The sequence below is a fragment of the Eumetopias jubatus genome, unplaced genomic scaffold (assembly GCF_037043125.1).
Source record: "Eumetopias jubatus isolate StellerSeaLion01/CBP00866 unplaced genomic scaffold, mEumJub1_p1.0 scaffold_5, whole genome shotgun sequence".
Lineage (NCBI taxonomy): Eukaryota > Metazoa > Chordata > Mammalia > Carnivora > Otariidae > Eumetopias > Eumetopias jubatus.
The window spans coordinates 123783364-123798257 of NW_028274811.1; the positions used below are offsets into that span (position 1 = coordinate 123783364).

The 14894-nt window shown below is 43.4% G+C and overlaps 1 protein-coding gene across 1 annotated transcript in view; it reads left to right on the forward strand.

The window, feature by feature from the left end:
• The first annotated feature begins 2771 nt into the window (after nucleotides 1-2771).
• Nucleotides 2772-14894, forward strand: part of LIFR (LIF receptor subunit alpha) — a 103584-nt gene continuing 91461 nt past the window's right edge. Inside the window, exon 1 of the mRNA XM_028098115.2 lies at nucleotides 2772-2893. The gene's annotated coding sequence lies outside the window, so the exon portion shown is untranslated. The remainder of the gene's footprint in view (nucleotides 2894-14894) is intronic.

Consider the following 14894-nt stretch of genomic DNA (forward strand, 5'->3'; position numbering starts at 1 on the left):
AAGAACTGAAAATACAAGACATTGCACGGGGCACCTGGGTGGCTCAGATGGTTAAGCGTCTGCCTTCGGCTCAGGTCATGATCCCGGGGTCCAGGGATCGAGTCCCACATCGGGCTCCCTGCTCCTTGGGGAGCCTGCTTCTCCCTCTGCCCCCCCGCCCCCCCGGTCTCTCATGAATAAATAAATAAATTCTTGAAAAAAAAAAAAAAACAAGACACTGCCCGATTTATTTGCCATTTGCGATGCCAAGTCCTGTTCTCGTGCCACACTTCCATCCATCTCTAATTTCCTCCAGTCCCACAGCTTCCGAGAACCTGTGACATAAACCCCGTGTACTAATGATGACTCCAAGATGTGCCCTAACTCCTGATCTGCCTCCCCCCCCAGTCTCCAGATCTGTCGTTCTCCCCTCTCCACACCCATGATTTTACCCCACGGATTCTAGAGCTGGGCTTGTGACCCATTTAGTATTGGTGCCAGAACATCTGAAGTCAAATTTGGGACCACTCTACTGAAAACGCTCACCTTAGCTTTCGGACTTGAGGGCAGTGGCTTAAATAAACTGTGCTTCCTGGAGACCTAGACATGACCCCTGGCTTAGCTCTAGAGAAGAGCATGGAGAGGCCTTGTATATATAACACCCATACCCCTGATTCACTTTCTGTTTCCACTCTTTGTTTTTTCTGTGACCTGTTTCTAAGTTATGCTCTTGCTGGAAGCACCGCTCCTGGGGGAAGCCTGTTCATCCTGTCTTTCCTGGCCATGGGCCTGGGGGAGGTTGAGGACCCAGAAGGGGTACCATGGGGGGGGGGCTGTCCTGTGCACAGCAGGATGTGCAGCGGTACCCCTGGCCTTTGCCCCTAGATGCTAGGAGCATCTCTCTCCCCAGATGTGACAATCAGGAATGCCTCCAGACCTGGCCGATGTCCCCTGGTTGAGAACCACCACTCCTGGTTCTTCTGCTCCTACAAAGCCAGTCTGCAATTACAACAATTTTTCAGCCCAGGAGAGACGGCATCCCTGGGCCAGAGGGAGCCAGGGGGGTACAGCCCTCATCTTGGCTTGGTAACCCTCTCACCTACCAGCCACCTCGGTGTCTTTCCTTCAGGCAGCACTGAACTTTCCAGCTCCGACCTTCAGGTCCTGAGTTGATAATCCCATTACAACTAATCCTGTTTACGGCCACTCTTTGGCAGAACAGCCCTGTCCGGACCTTTCCTTGCCACCCACTGTTCTTGCTGCTCCATTGTTACCGGGGACTGTGGCCTGGCTGTGTATAAGCTTTCACTGATAGGGCTTATCCTGTTTATGGGGGGGGGTTGTTGCAGGGGGGCCTGAGCACATACTCCCACCCCTCCCTTCAGTAAATGACTCCCTTTGATCTGTAAGGCAACATAGTGCTTTGCAGAAGCTGGGCTTCCTCTAGCTGATGGTGGGGACATCCTGTCCCAGAAAACGCCCCGAAATAACACTTTCTGAATTTCAGAATATTTCCAGGTTTCTCTCTCTCTCTCTCTCTCTCTCTCTTTTTTTTCCCCCAGGGTTATCTCTTTATGGCAAGTGAAGAAAGGGGCTGATTTTAGTTTTTGGAGCCCAAGGCAACACAAAACTGAATGGTTTTCTGCAAGTCACCACCAGACAGGAGAGACAGGACTGATGACAATGTAAACATTTGGAATTAGGACAACGTACAAGATTAGGGCTGACCAGGTGAGGTCCCTTTGTGTTATTAATTTAAAATTTAAGTTATCTAACAAGGTGAAAAAGAGGTCATGGGTGGTGTTAGTCGCCTGAATAACAGGATGGTAGAAGCTAGTTCAATTATGCAGATGAATAATAAGTGGAATTTTACAACTTTCTTAGCTTTTAAGAAGCCGCCAGGTGAAGACAGATTCTCCATCTACACCAGTGGTTCTCAAAGTGGGGTCCCTAAATCCAGCAACATCGCAGGGGAACTTTTTAGAAATGTCAATTCTGAGGCCCCACCCCCCGATGCTGAATTGACTGACAGCTCTGGAGGCGGGGCCAGCAAGCTAAGTCCTCCCGGTAATTCCGAAGCATGGCTGAGCTTGAGAACTACCCATTTACCTGAATTACCCTCAAACTGCAGGGTGCGTAAGAATGACTCAGGAAACTGACTGAAATGCCAATTCCCAGACCCCATCCCTGATTTCCTTGGTCTAGGGTGGGCCTTGGAAGTGGGCCTTGTTAATGAGCATCCCCAGCATGATTTGGAGACAGGGGTCCAAGGCCCACGCTTAAGGAAGCACTGACCTATATACTCAGGAGCAGTAGAAATTTTCCAGAGTGCTCCAGTCCTATTCTGAAGGGACTCCCTTCAGAGCTAAGAATGAGCAGATATCACAATTCATCTGCCCCGCCCCCCCACGCAAGTCGTTCTGTGAAGCTGTCTGCTAGGATTACATATTGTAGCAGGTGGTCCTTTTCGGGATTACTCCAATACTAGAAGGTAGACTGGCCCCATCAGTTCCTTTCACGCTGACATCTGAAGCACTGGGCTAACTCCTAACCTGGGTTGGGCTCACACCGCTGGCCTGGAAGCAAAAGCTTTTTATCCCATTACTAGTTCCTTGAACCACAATCCAAGACATGGCTAGGTTTTCCCAGGAGTTTCATTTTGCACAGCTGATGCATTCCAGTCATTGTTGGGATGCATTTCCTTCTCCTCTTTCCTTCCAGCCCCTGGACTACGCCATATGTGCATATACAGGCTCCTAGGATGAACATCCTCGAATCCTAACCTCTCTCCCAGAAGCTGGGCCTCCCACCAGTGCCCGGCTCTTCTCTCGGCAAAACCGCATTTGCCAAGACTACTCTCAACTGAATCCCAGCTCAGAGAGGCAGCTGCTGGGTCTCAGACATCAGCTTCCAGGTAAAGTATTGCTGTGATTTGTCTCCTGCCTTCCCGGCTTTGGTCTCCCACGTCCCTTTAGATTTCTTACCACCCCACTTTTCTGCCACTTCTCAGGGTATCTCAGGACTCTTGGCTCTCCACTAATGAAAAACAGTATCTCTCATATGGCTTAATGTGATCCGTTCTCAACAGACTCTTTTTTCAGTCAGTCTTTGGCACCCTATGGAGATGGTCATCCTTTGTCCCCACTCACTACAACCTCACTTGCCTCTATTTGGAGCCCCACGTCTTAATGGATGGGGTTCCTGTAGAGCCACTGTGTACAGTTGTGCAGTTTGTGCACTGCACAAAGACAGGGGGCAAGTATAGACTAAAATCCAGCTGACATTCTGTTCACCAAGATGAATGCCTGACACTGTGCTGTGGACATCTGGAAGACAGTGAGTGTACTGTTGTTGTTTTTTTAATGACAAATATTTATATAAATACATAATTACATAAAATTACCAGCTGAGACCAGATTAATGTGTTTTGCTGTCATCTCATTGTTTATGTGAAAATGAAGACTTTCTGAGTGCTTGAAAATATTTTATGGGAACTAGTTAACTCATAAAATTTTATTTCTTAGAGCAGTTTTAGGTTTACAGAAAAACTGAGCAGAAAGTATAGAGAGTTTCCAAGTACCCCTACCCACTCCCTCCCATGTCCCAACCAGTTTCCCCTATTATAATATCTTGCAATCACGTGGCCCCTGTGTCATAACTGATGAACTATACTGATAGATTATTACGAACTAAAGTGCATTGTTTATATTAGTGTTCATTCTGTGTTGTAGATCCTCCTGGTTTTGAGAAATGTAAAGTAACATGTATTCACCATTTTTGTATCCTATAGAATCTTTTCACCAAAAAAATTCCCCAAACACCCCTCCTCCCTCGCTCACTTCCCTTCCCCAGTCCTGGGAAACCACTGAGCTTTTTTTTTTTTTTTTCATAGTTTTGCATAAGGTACACTTTTATCTTTGTACAGAGGAATATCTGTCTACCAGCCAAAACCACAGGGATGCTTCTGCCCAGAGTTGCATCATATTTAAAACTTAGCCTTGCATCTAAGATCAAACCCCTTTCAAGATCTTTCCCTGGGTCGTTTCAGTGTATCTCATCTCCCTCGTGTCTCCTACTCTAGTGCCTCCTTTTTCTGATCAGCATTACCTTGTGCTACCCTTTTCCCCATTCATTCCTCCCTCCCCTTCAGTGCTGTCCAAAGTAACTTTCTGCAGTGATGAAAATGTTCTACATCTGTACACATCAATACAGTAACCGTAGATTCATGTGGCTATCGAGCACTTGAGCTGTGGCTAGTGTGATGGAGGACCTGGGTTTTTAAAATTCTATTTAATTTTAATAATTTCAACAGAACTAGCCCTGTGTGGCAACGGGCTATTGTATCGGACAGCCCAGGTCTAAGTTTTGGCCTCTGCCAGATCACCCTCCGTGATAGCATTCATAAACTTTCCCCTTACCTTATACTTGAAGTCCTCCCCACCCCCTGGAATCTTCCCTAGTTAGGAAAGAGACAGAATCCTGCCTAAACCCTTGCTGGAATACAGAGCTCCCATGTTCATCACCATCAAATATGCTCATATTCTTCTCTTAAAACATCATATTAAGAGAGCTTACCAAATTTCTTTTATTTATTAGGCTCTTCCGTATTCCTTGTCCATACATTTTTACATCTCCCACTGTTAAATGTTCTCTGTTCAAAACTCTCTACTCCTAGGAGCCAGAGTAGAATTACACAACTCCTGTTTTAGTTGGCAATAACTACAAGCCATTGTTAGTGTTGATCCATGTCATTTTAGTTGATTGTGGCACAATATTTAAGGCACGAAAGAAGAAGAGAAGATACAATAACAACAAAAGACACTAAGACTTTCAGTTCCGGAGTCAGCATGAGGTGAGTAAGGAGCTCTGGGCCGCGGCTCTGGGGAGGCTGGAGTTCTCAGGATATCTGTGCCACCAGCAGGCCCTCGACGTTAGTCATATCGCTTCATCTCTCAGGGACTCAGCTTTCTCCTGCATGGCATGCAGGCTTTTCACCAGATGCTCCAATTTAAGGTCTCTCCCAGATGAAAGTGCTCCGCGGGTCAAAAGTCGTCTGAGAATAACTAGGAAAGTTGAAACCACTTTTGTCGCGCAGAATATTTCACACAATCCCACCCCCACCACCCCCTTCCCCAACTAGCAATGTTTGGGATGAGCCCATCAACTTTGCTAAGGACAAGACCAAAACAATATTTCAAGAGCCAACAAAACCCAGGTCAGAGTGAGTCACTGGTCCTGACTCTAGTAGCAAAACTGACCACAAAAGTTGTGCATAGTCTATATGGTGTCCTTAAAATATCTGCACAAACCTTTTATTTCCAGTGCTTTGAACAGAAATAAACACAGTCTTTAATCCAATTTCTACATTCCCCAGATGAAAAGTGGAAGTAGAAACGTGGATGCCCTGGCTGAGTAGCTCTTACCTACGTGCCCATGTGAGTGGTCAGTTAAATGCCTGGTCTCTGTTACATAAGCAGCAGCAAATCTCTGCGTTTAAAACTAGGGTGAGTTGTGCTGAAGTGAAATCTGTGTTCTGGAACTCTGAATGTGCACATAATTACCACTTAGGCTTCCAAGCGAAATTATTTTGCTAATGGCAACTAAAATGTGACATGCCCCAGAGTGAAATAATTGATTCTTAACTTGGGAGGGTTTGAGTAGATTGTCCTCAGCTTAATGCCTCACTGTCTTCCCTTTGTGTTGCAACACCACACGTCCATTGCCCCATGTGTACAGTAGGACAGTGTGGTGACCAGTGACAGGAGGACAGAGCCCTGCTAACCCTTCCTCCAGAGTCTTTGCCACCATTGCCATTAGACATTTGTTTATATCCTCGCTCGTCTGCTGTCTCTCTTGACTAGACTGCAAGTTCCAGAAAGACAGGGGTCATGTCCGTTTCTGCTCAGAGCCTGGCATGTAGTAGGGAGTCAACAAAAATCTTTTGAATAAAGCAGGTAAGCCCTTTGCAGTCTCTGCAAGCAAATCCTGGGCCTGGATCTGGTGTTCTTGGACAAGAAGCTTTCCTCTCTATGCCTTAGATTCCTCTTCTGTAAAGGAGCATAATAGTGGCATCGACTTGATTGAATAATTGTGAGAATTAAGTGAGATAGTACCTACAAAGAGCTCAGAACGGTGTCTGATACATAGTGGTAAGTGTTCATGATTTTTAATGATGATGGTGATGATGATAGTTGACGTGTAACAAGCGCTTCATAAATGATAGTCCTTCTTCTTATTATTACTACTGTTCTTGAAAGAGTATTTGCTCATTGAAATACCAGTTATCTGGAGGCCCTCAGTTACATATATGATAGCGGGACCGCTGCTTTCCTTTTAAACTCTATGCCAGGCCCGAGGGGAGAGACAGTGTGTCAAAGGAGATACCAACCTGATGTCCACAACAGGACATGGGTGTCTAGGGCCCAAGGGAAGTTACTGAACGTTTTCCCTACATTCATCCTTCTCTTACCACCTTGTCCCCTCCACCCTCCACTCATCTCGATTTGGCCAATTGTCCCCGAAAGCCCCCAGCTTACAAATCAGCCTCCCTTATAGGATCTCGCTTCCCATCACAGTTAAAAGATGCTTTTCAGCAATCTCTTCTCTTGTGGAAATAATTTATTGCCAGAAAGTAAACAATAGAAACCTGTATTCCTGTATTCAGGAAAGGAAGGGAAGTTAAGAGAAAAGGCTTGAGGCTAATTCTAGATCCTACATTTACTAACTGAGTCACCTCTGGTAAGTTACTAGATTAACTGTGTCTCAGAATAGTATCAGGTGGGACCCCAAAGATACAAATGGAGGGATCCGAAGGGGTACGTGCACCCTGATGTTTACAGCAGCAATGTCCACAATAGCCAAACTGTGGAAAGAGCCAAGATGTCCGTCGACAGATGAATGGATAGAGAAGAGGTGGTATATATACACAATGGAATATTATGCAGCCATCAAAAGGAATGAGATCTCGCCATTTGCAATGACGTGGATGGAACTGGAGGGTGTTATGCTGAGTGAAATAAGTCAATCAGAGAAAGACATGTATCATATGACCTCACTGATATGAGGAATTCTTGATCTCAGGAAACAAACTGAGGGTTGCTGGAGTGGTGGGGGGTGGGAGGGATGGGGTGGCTGGGTGATAGACACTGGGGAGGGTATGTGCTATGGTGAGCGCTGTGAATTGTGTAAGACTGTTGAACCACAGACCTGTACCTCTGAAATAAATAATACATTATATGTTTTAAAAAAAGAAGAAGAAGATAGCAGGAGGGGAAGAATGAAGGGGGGTAATCGGAGGGGGAGATGAACCATGAGAGATGATGGACTCTGAGAAACAGACTGGGGGTTCTGGAGGGGAGGGGGGTTGGGGGGATGGGTTAGCCTGGTGATGGGTATTGAAGAGGGCACGTTCTGCGTGGAGCACTGGGTGTTATGCACAAACAATGAATCATGGAACACTACATCCAAAACTAATGATGTAATGTATGGTGATTAACATAACAATAAAAAATTTAAAGAGGAAGAAAAAAAAACAGTGGTGGCCCTAAGGAAGTGGAAAGATATATTCAAAGTCCTGGGGGTGGAGGGATAACAACCAAAAATTCTAAACCCATCAAACTCTATCCCTCAAAAATTAATTTGAAGTATATTCCAAAATAAAGAATGAGAGAATTAAAAAAAAAAAAAAGAATAGTATCAGGTGGGAATAATCAATATATGATCTACCTCCTGGGCTTATGAACATTAAATGAATATGTAAAGGGCCTAGTTCCAATTAAAATAAGAGAGTTTCTAAATTGTGAAACATAGAAAATTTGCCACCCCCCCCCCCCCACCCCACAACCCTGCAACTCTAGCTATTCTGAGTTTCCAAACTCATCTGGGAGATTTAGCTAAGGGCTTTTTCCTTTCTCCCTGACTCCCTTTTTTTTTTTTTTTTTTTTCCCCTGACTCCCTTTTTAAAGGGTGGGGCTACTTCCTGTTGGAGGACAAAGAACAAGGGGCACACACACACTTTCTTCTTTGCCTTCTGACTCCTTTTCTAATTTATAAATAAAATTTGAATAATGCTATAATTTCATTTCAATATTTCCCATATACTATTCTTTAATGGAATAAGGTCATCAAAATCTTATCCTTACTCCCTATCCAATTTTCTGGATTTAATGACACTAGATTTGAATATTATGGCATTTTATTTATTTTACTTTAAAGATTTTATTTATTTGACAGAGAGAGACACAGCGAAAGCAGGAACACAAGCAGGGGGAGTGGGAGAGGGAGAAGCAGGCTTCCCGCCGAGCAGGGAGCCAGATGCGGGGCTCGATCCCAGGACCCTGGGACCATGACCTGAGCCAAAGGCAGACGCTTAAAGACTGAGCCACCCAGGCACCCCTATGGCATTTTAATGAGCAAGTTTGGCCCATGTAATTTGGGATTCAATTTCATTTATTTGAGAACTGTTATTAAAATTGGATTATCTTTGATAAGCAAATCCACTTTGATCCTTTCTTATTTTTTTTTACAATTAAGGAACAGTCACTTTAATATTCATATTTCTTTGAACTATGCATTACTATTTCTCATTTGAACATGATCTAGCAACATCAGTAGTTAACTTGTAAAATAAATAAATAAATGGGGGGAAGGGGTTAGTATGACACTTAATGAAGGCAGTATCCCAAAGAACATAATCATAAAAAATGAGAACAGTATCCTAGAGCTCCTCTGTGCTAAAGTAAAATTAATACTAAAAAATGGTGCATGATCTGATCCATTTTATTCTGATGGGTAGGATGTATAAAAACTTTGCTAAGCTATAGATTCATGGTTTAGAGAGATGATTGGGTAGATGATTTAGAAAAAAAAATACAAAGCCCAGAGCATTTCATAAACCTTACTAGAGCAAAGTGACTTCCAGAGAAAAATTTTCAGGCAAACCCCAAGTTCAAGTCTTAATGTAGCTTTTAACCTATGCGAAGACTTCCCTGAGCATTGAAAGGACTCAGTCTAGCAGGTGCTTGATTCATTCGTAGGGATTTAAGCGCTTTTTAAAAAGATACTCAAAGACCAAAGCAAAAACAGCCTCTGAATTTTATAAATATTTTATTTTTTACTTATCTGTCTGAGCGAAATCAGATGTCCTGCGGATAACTCTAACTACATACAACTTTTGACCTAAAGGGCCAAAAAGGGGGGGGGGGGGAGGAAAGAAAAAACATGCTTTGGGATTTAGTTAGAATTGAAAATCCATTTCCTTTCTAAGTAGCAATGACTTCTGTGGGGCTTTTCAACAATGAGGCTGGTTAAAAAAATAGTTAAAACTGTGGGGAACGATTGGACAGTCTCATATCATGTCATATAGCGTATTCTTAGTTTCCAAATCATTTCCCTCAAGCCCCTTCCCCTTCCCTGCTTCTCGTTCTCCCTTTGCCAGGAGCATCTCCCCGCTCAGAGAGAAACTGCTTGGCTGTGTGGCCCCGAGAGTTTGGTTCCCAGGACAGATGCTGGTCTCCCACTTCTGGAGCTTTTTACCTATGTGACCTTCAGCTAGTGGCTTAACCATTTGAACCTCGGTCTACCCACCTGCAACAGGGGACTCACTCCGCAAGATTGTTGTTAGAACCAAATCAGACAGTGGGGACTTTGCTAGCTGACAGCGGTTTCCCCAGGGCCCCCAGTTGCCATGAACTTTCACTTTGACATAATATTGCAATAGGTCAAAAATCAAGTGGCCTCTGGGACATGTTTTAATGGATGAGGTCAAAAATAGATTCCAAATTCTAGCCTCTGAGAAGGAACAGAGAACAAGTTATAGCTCCTGGCCAGAGCTTTTGAATCCCCTAATGTGGGCCCTGGTACATAGTAAGCACTAGACACATGTGTTTTGAATGTTTTTGAGTGGATTTGATAGAGATAAGGTACCCAGACTAGAATGAAGCTGGTAAAACTAGAAGATAGTAGAGAATGATGGGTTAAGAACAAAGGATGGGAGTCAAGCACATGGGGTTCAAATTCTAGCTTAGGAGTGACTTTGGACAAAGGTGCTTAATTTTTCTGAATCTGGGTTGTTGTTTTTAAGATTTTATTTATTTATTTGAGAGAGAGAGAGCAGGAGCAGAGAGAGAGGGAGAAACAGGCTCCTTGCTGAGCGGGGAGCCCGATGTGGGACTCGATCCCAGGACCCTGGAATCATGACCTGAGCCCAAGACAGATGCTTAGCCGACTGAGCCACCCAGGTGCCCTGAATCTGGGTTTAAATCTGATCATTCTTCCTATTCCATGCTCCCAGGCGCATGTGCGTGTGCACACACACACAGGCACACAACGTAGACACACACACACAGAAATGACAACAATACCACTCTGAATGGCTTCACACTGCATCCAGGATGAAGTCCTGGCCACCAGGTTCTTTCGTCGTCCCCTCCCGGCTAACTCAGCTCCGGCAATAGCGGCCCCGGGCTCTCCAACAACATCTTGTTTCATCTGCCCGGAATGACTTGTACCCCCAGCACCAGTACCACCTCTCCCATTACCTAAATAACCCTGAATGTCTGGCCGTAAACATCATTTTCCCAGTGAGCCTTTCCCTCCCTTTTCCATGTTTAGGTTAGGACCCCTGGATGCATGAAAGACGATGACCTCAGGACACTAGTATCTGCTACAGGCTGTGAGTGCTAAAGGAGAGCATGTCTGCATAGAGTTTGGCAAATGTCTCAGTCAATGGTAGCTATCATCACTAAAAAGAACGTGTAAGTGATGAATTTGTTTCATTTCTAAATTCTTTGGTGGGCACTTCTCCATTAGGAGAGTTAAAGGAAGATAAGCAAGCTGCCCTTTTGCACCCATTCTTCGGATTATTATTTGAGAGTTTTAGGGTAGAACACGATGAAACAACGTGCCAAACCCAAAATTGGAGCCAGGACAGAAATGGCTCTGATGTGATGGATCTGCGGTGATTTTATGTTTGCATGGGCTTCAGGTCTGGCTACGCTCCAGGTGCAAACATCTATAACCCAGTCCATCAACCACATATTACCAGTTTGAGGAGGTTGTTTTTTTTTTAATAGAAATATGATCTATGTCTATAGAAACCTACATGTTAGCCCTTACAAAATGACTGCAGCAAATATTGTAAAAATAAAATTTGCAAAAGATAATTATGGAATCCACATGAAAGTCTTATACTTGAGTAATAAAATGTAAATACTGTAGCTACAGCTGGAATTTTAAGGTAGGATTTTCGTGACGGAGACAAGACAAGATTATGTAAAATTTGGTGTGATAAAGTTGCATCTTCTTTTATTAAAAGATTATAAATAAGCGTGAGACTTATTTTCAACTGATGAGGTCTCTCTCTCTTTTAAGATTTTATTTACTTGTCAGAGAGAGAGAGAGAGCACAAGCAGGGGGAGCGGCGGGCAGAGGGAGAAGCAGAGAGCCCGATGCTGATGCTCACATTGTTTGTAGCTCATAATGCCATGAGGGGCCCAGGTCATTTTATCTTTCTGATCAGCTATCCCTAGTGCCTCATGGTCCAAGATGTTCCAAGATATTTGCCGTAGTTTGGACATCACATCTGCTTTGAAAAGAGGAAGAGAGTGGTGTATCTGTCTCCTTTTAACAGGAAATTCAAAGGCTTTACCAAAACTCCCAGGCAAACATCTACTTATGTCTCATTGCTTGGGAAAGTGAATGTTTAGCTGGACAAGTGTTTAGTGATAAAAAAGAGGGAAATGGGTCTTGGATAAGCAGCTAATAGTGATGCTACACTTGGCTTAGTCTTCATGCTATCCTGGTTGCCATTGGGAAGTGGGGAAAGGGATCAACTGCTGTACGTGATTGGTCACGCTCCCTTGGTAGGAAGCAGGTAAATAAGTGAAGCTTTGACAGACCATTTCTGGCAGTTTCCAATTCCATCATAGCTCAGCTAGCAAGGGAATTCATTAATAATATTTTGCTGTTAACTTATACTTTAACAACTATGATGTTATTAGTTAGAATAAGGGATCTAGCCATTCTGAGCTGGGCTGGGTGCTGTCCTCCACAAGACGAGTGACTAAGTAACCATTTGCAATGGTTCGTAGGTGACTCTGTATGATGGTGTGTCCCTGCCTACTGGAAATAGCTGGCCCTTCCCGACGTCCGGGCTGGCACACCATCCTTCTTGCCAAGTCGGAAAGAGATTAGAAAAGTCCCATTCCATTGCATTTGCAGAAGCCACCACAGCATTTCTTCTTCTGACCCTAATGGGAAGCACATGGAGATCATTGAACGTTGGGAGCCCTTCTATGCTCAAATTATGTTTTTCAAGCGAGGGCTATGATAAAGTAACCTCCAAACATGACCCTGGCAAAACTCAGTAGCCTTGCTTATTCTGGCCATGTTCCTGGTGCAATCCAGGGTTCTGGGAAGATTTACTTTAATTACAACCTTTTTTGCCTTCTTTTTCTCCCTCTTACACTCATAATTTCTTATATAACATGCGTTAGAGTTAGCAAAACTGAAAATTTTATTCTTGGGCAAATTAAATGGATGTAATGTGCACTTGGCCTTCTTTTCGTTTAGAAGATCTGACCAAATTAGCATGTTGTACTGTTTTCCTAAGGCACACGAAACTTCAATTCTCTTTAATTCTTTAGTTTCTATGTCTCAGTGAAACTTTCATTTTTGTTTTCCATGGCAAAGACAATAAAAAGACTTATGGTATCTTTTAAATTTTCTTTAACCAAATAATACCCTGTGAAGAATATTTCCTCTAAAGCCTTTTTCTTAGTATGCTAAATGGTTCTCATGAGAATTGGCTCATTTCCAAAAGGTTTTTGCATGGAGCTTATATATGAAAGTTAAAATTCACATTAATTAACTCAGAATATATTGGCTAATACTAGAAATACTACATTCTTCATGAATCATGAAAAGAGTAGGATACATTAAAATACCAGATTTGGAAAGTATTTTCAATCGTACCACATTGCTTACCACAAAATGTGTGAGTCACAATTTTTGCCTTCTGTTCAACAGCAGCTCAACGTAACAAACATTCGTTGAGCTCCTTAGGTACGCGCAAAGGCCGTCTGCTCTAAGAGAAATTGGTCAACCCAATACCTGCTCTCACAGGACTCTTATTCCATTAAGAGGAAACAGGCATGTAAACAAATAATTACAATGCTATGTGATAAAACACAATGATAAAAAGATACACAGGGATAGGATTTAACTCTGTTGGGGGATGGTGAAGAGAAAGCATTGGAGAGAGTTCAAAAGGAAAGCGACACCTGATGGAAAGCTTTCCTTGATTGGAGGGGGGCTGAGGGAGCGGCAGAAGAACATTCTGGGCAGAGGGAAAGCAAGGAGGGGTGTAGATGTGCGGTTGAAGTGCAGGTTAGGAGTGATCTTGAGAGCCTGAACTAAGTGCCGATGAGGGGATGACAGGGAATGCATTTGCAATACTTTGGAGGTAAAATTGAACACCTCAGCCTTTTGTTTCGTTTAGTATCCTCCCAAAATGCTACCAAAGGTGAGAATTTTTGGTGGTTCATCAGGATGATTTTGCTGGTATTGTCTTTTCAATAGATGACCTGACTTAAAGCAAAGTTTTGACAAACATTACATGGGCACAATCTGTTCTCATTTGAATATTACATGTATCTAAATGCCCAAGGCTATATGCATCCATAGGATCTTTTCAAGGCATTTATTCCTGATACATAGCAATGGACTAAGGGCAAAATAAGAAAATGACATAATATTTGGTGGGCACAGAGAAAACACCAAACTGGCTTTCTCACTGGTCTCCTTTCTGCCTGCATGAAGGAGTTACGTGGTCACCTACCACTGCATATTAGCGGAAAAGTTTTCCCAACCTGGCCTATAAATGGCCGGGCAACAAACTGCCCCATTCATCCATGCTGTTGACACGTTCTGAGCGCTAGGATGCTTGGAACCTGGAATAGAGAAATCCAGAAGTTGTGGTCATTGCCCCTGAGAGAAAGGGGGATGTAGACAGATATTCTCAGTAAGTATGACAAACACTTTATTAGAAGTGGAGCCAGAGTCCTGAGGGAATGAAGAGACGTGACCTGACAGCCTGGTGCCAACAGAGGAACTTTACAAACGAGGTGACAATAAAGCTTTGAAAGTTTTGAAGAATGGAGAAAAGGAGGGACATGAGATGGCCTTTCAAATACAGGGAACCGTGGAAAACCATGTTACTGTTTCTAATCATTTGTTCCATGTCCCTGGGAGAGGTTTTTATTTCTCTGCCCCAGTTAAGGTCAGGCGTGGCCAAGAAAATGTGAAGAGAAATGTTTTGTACCCCTTCTGAGCAAAACCTTAAAGAGCCATCATGACATTGCAGTTACTCTTTTCCCTCTACCACATGAGAAAACCATTTCTAGAAAGGGGCTACTCATTCAGTGTGGGTCTCAGAGCAAAGAACACTCTTGGAGTAGAATGGACCTCCAAATGAGTAATATAAGCAAGAAAGAAAGCTGTGTTGTTGAAAAGCACTGAGACCTGGGGATGGTAGTTATAGGAGCGTAGCTTAGGAAAGCTGACCAACACAGAAGCATGAGATGCAAAGATGTGGAACTAAGAATGAGTATGGAGTGTCTGAGGAATGATGGTGAGCTTAGCACAGCCCGGAGTGTAAACTCAGTGTTTAGAGCCTGTGTGGCCAAAATAGAACCCAGAAAGGGAGTTGGGAACAGATTTTTGAATGGTCTTCTGAGAAAGCTGAACTGGCATCTTTAAAGAGTAGGAAGCCAGTAAAGCTAAGGAGAGACATGATAAGATTTGTTTTTTGGGAAGATGATTCTAATGGGAGTGAAAAGGGACTAACTAGTCCCGGCAGAATCAGCAAAAAAGTTGTGATGATACGAATAACTGACACTTATGGTGCATTTCCTATG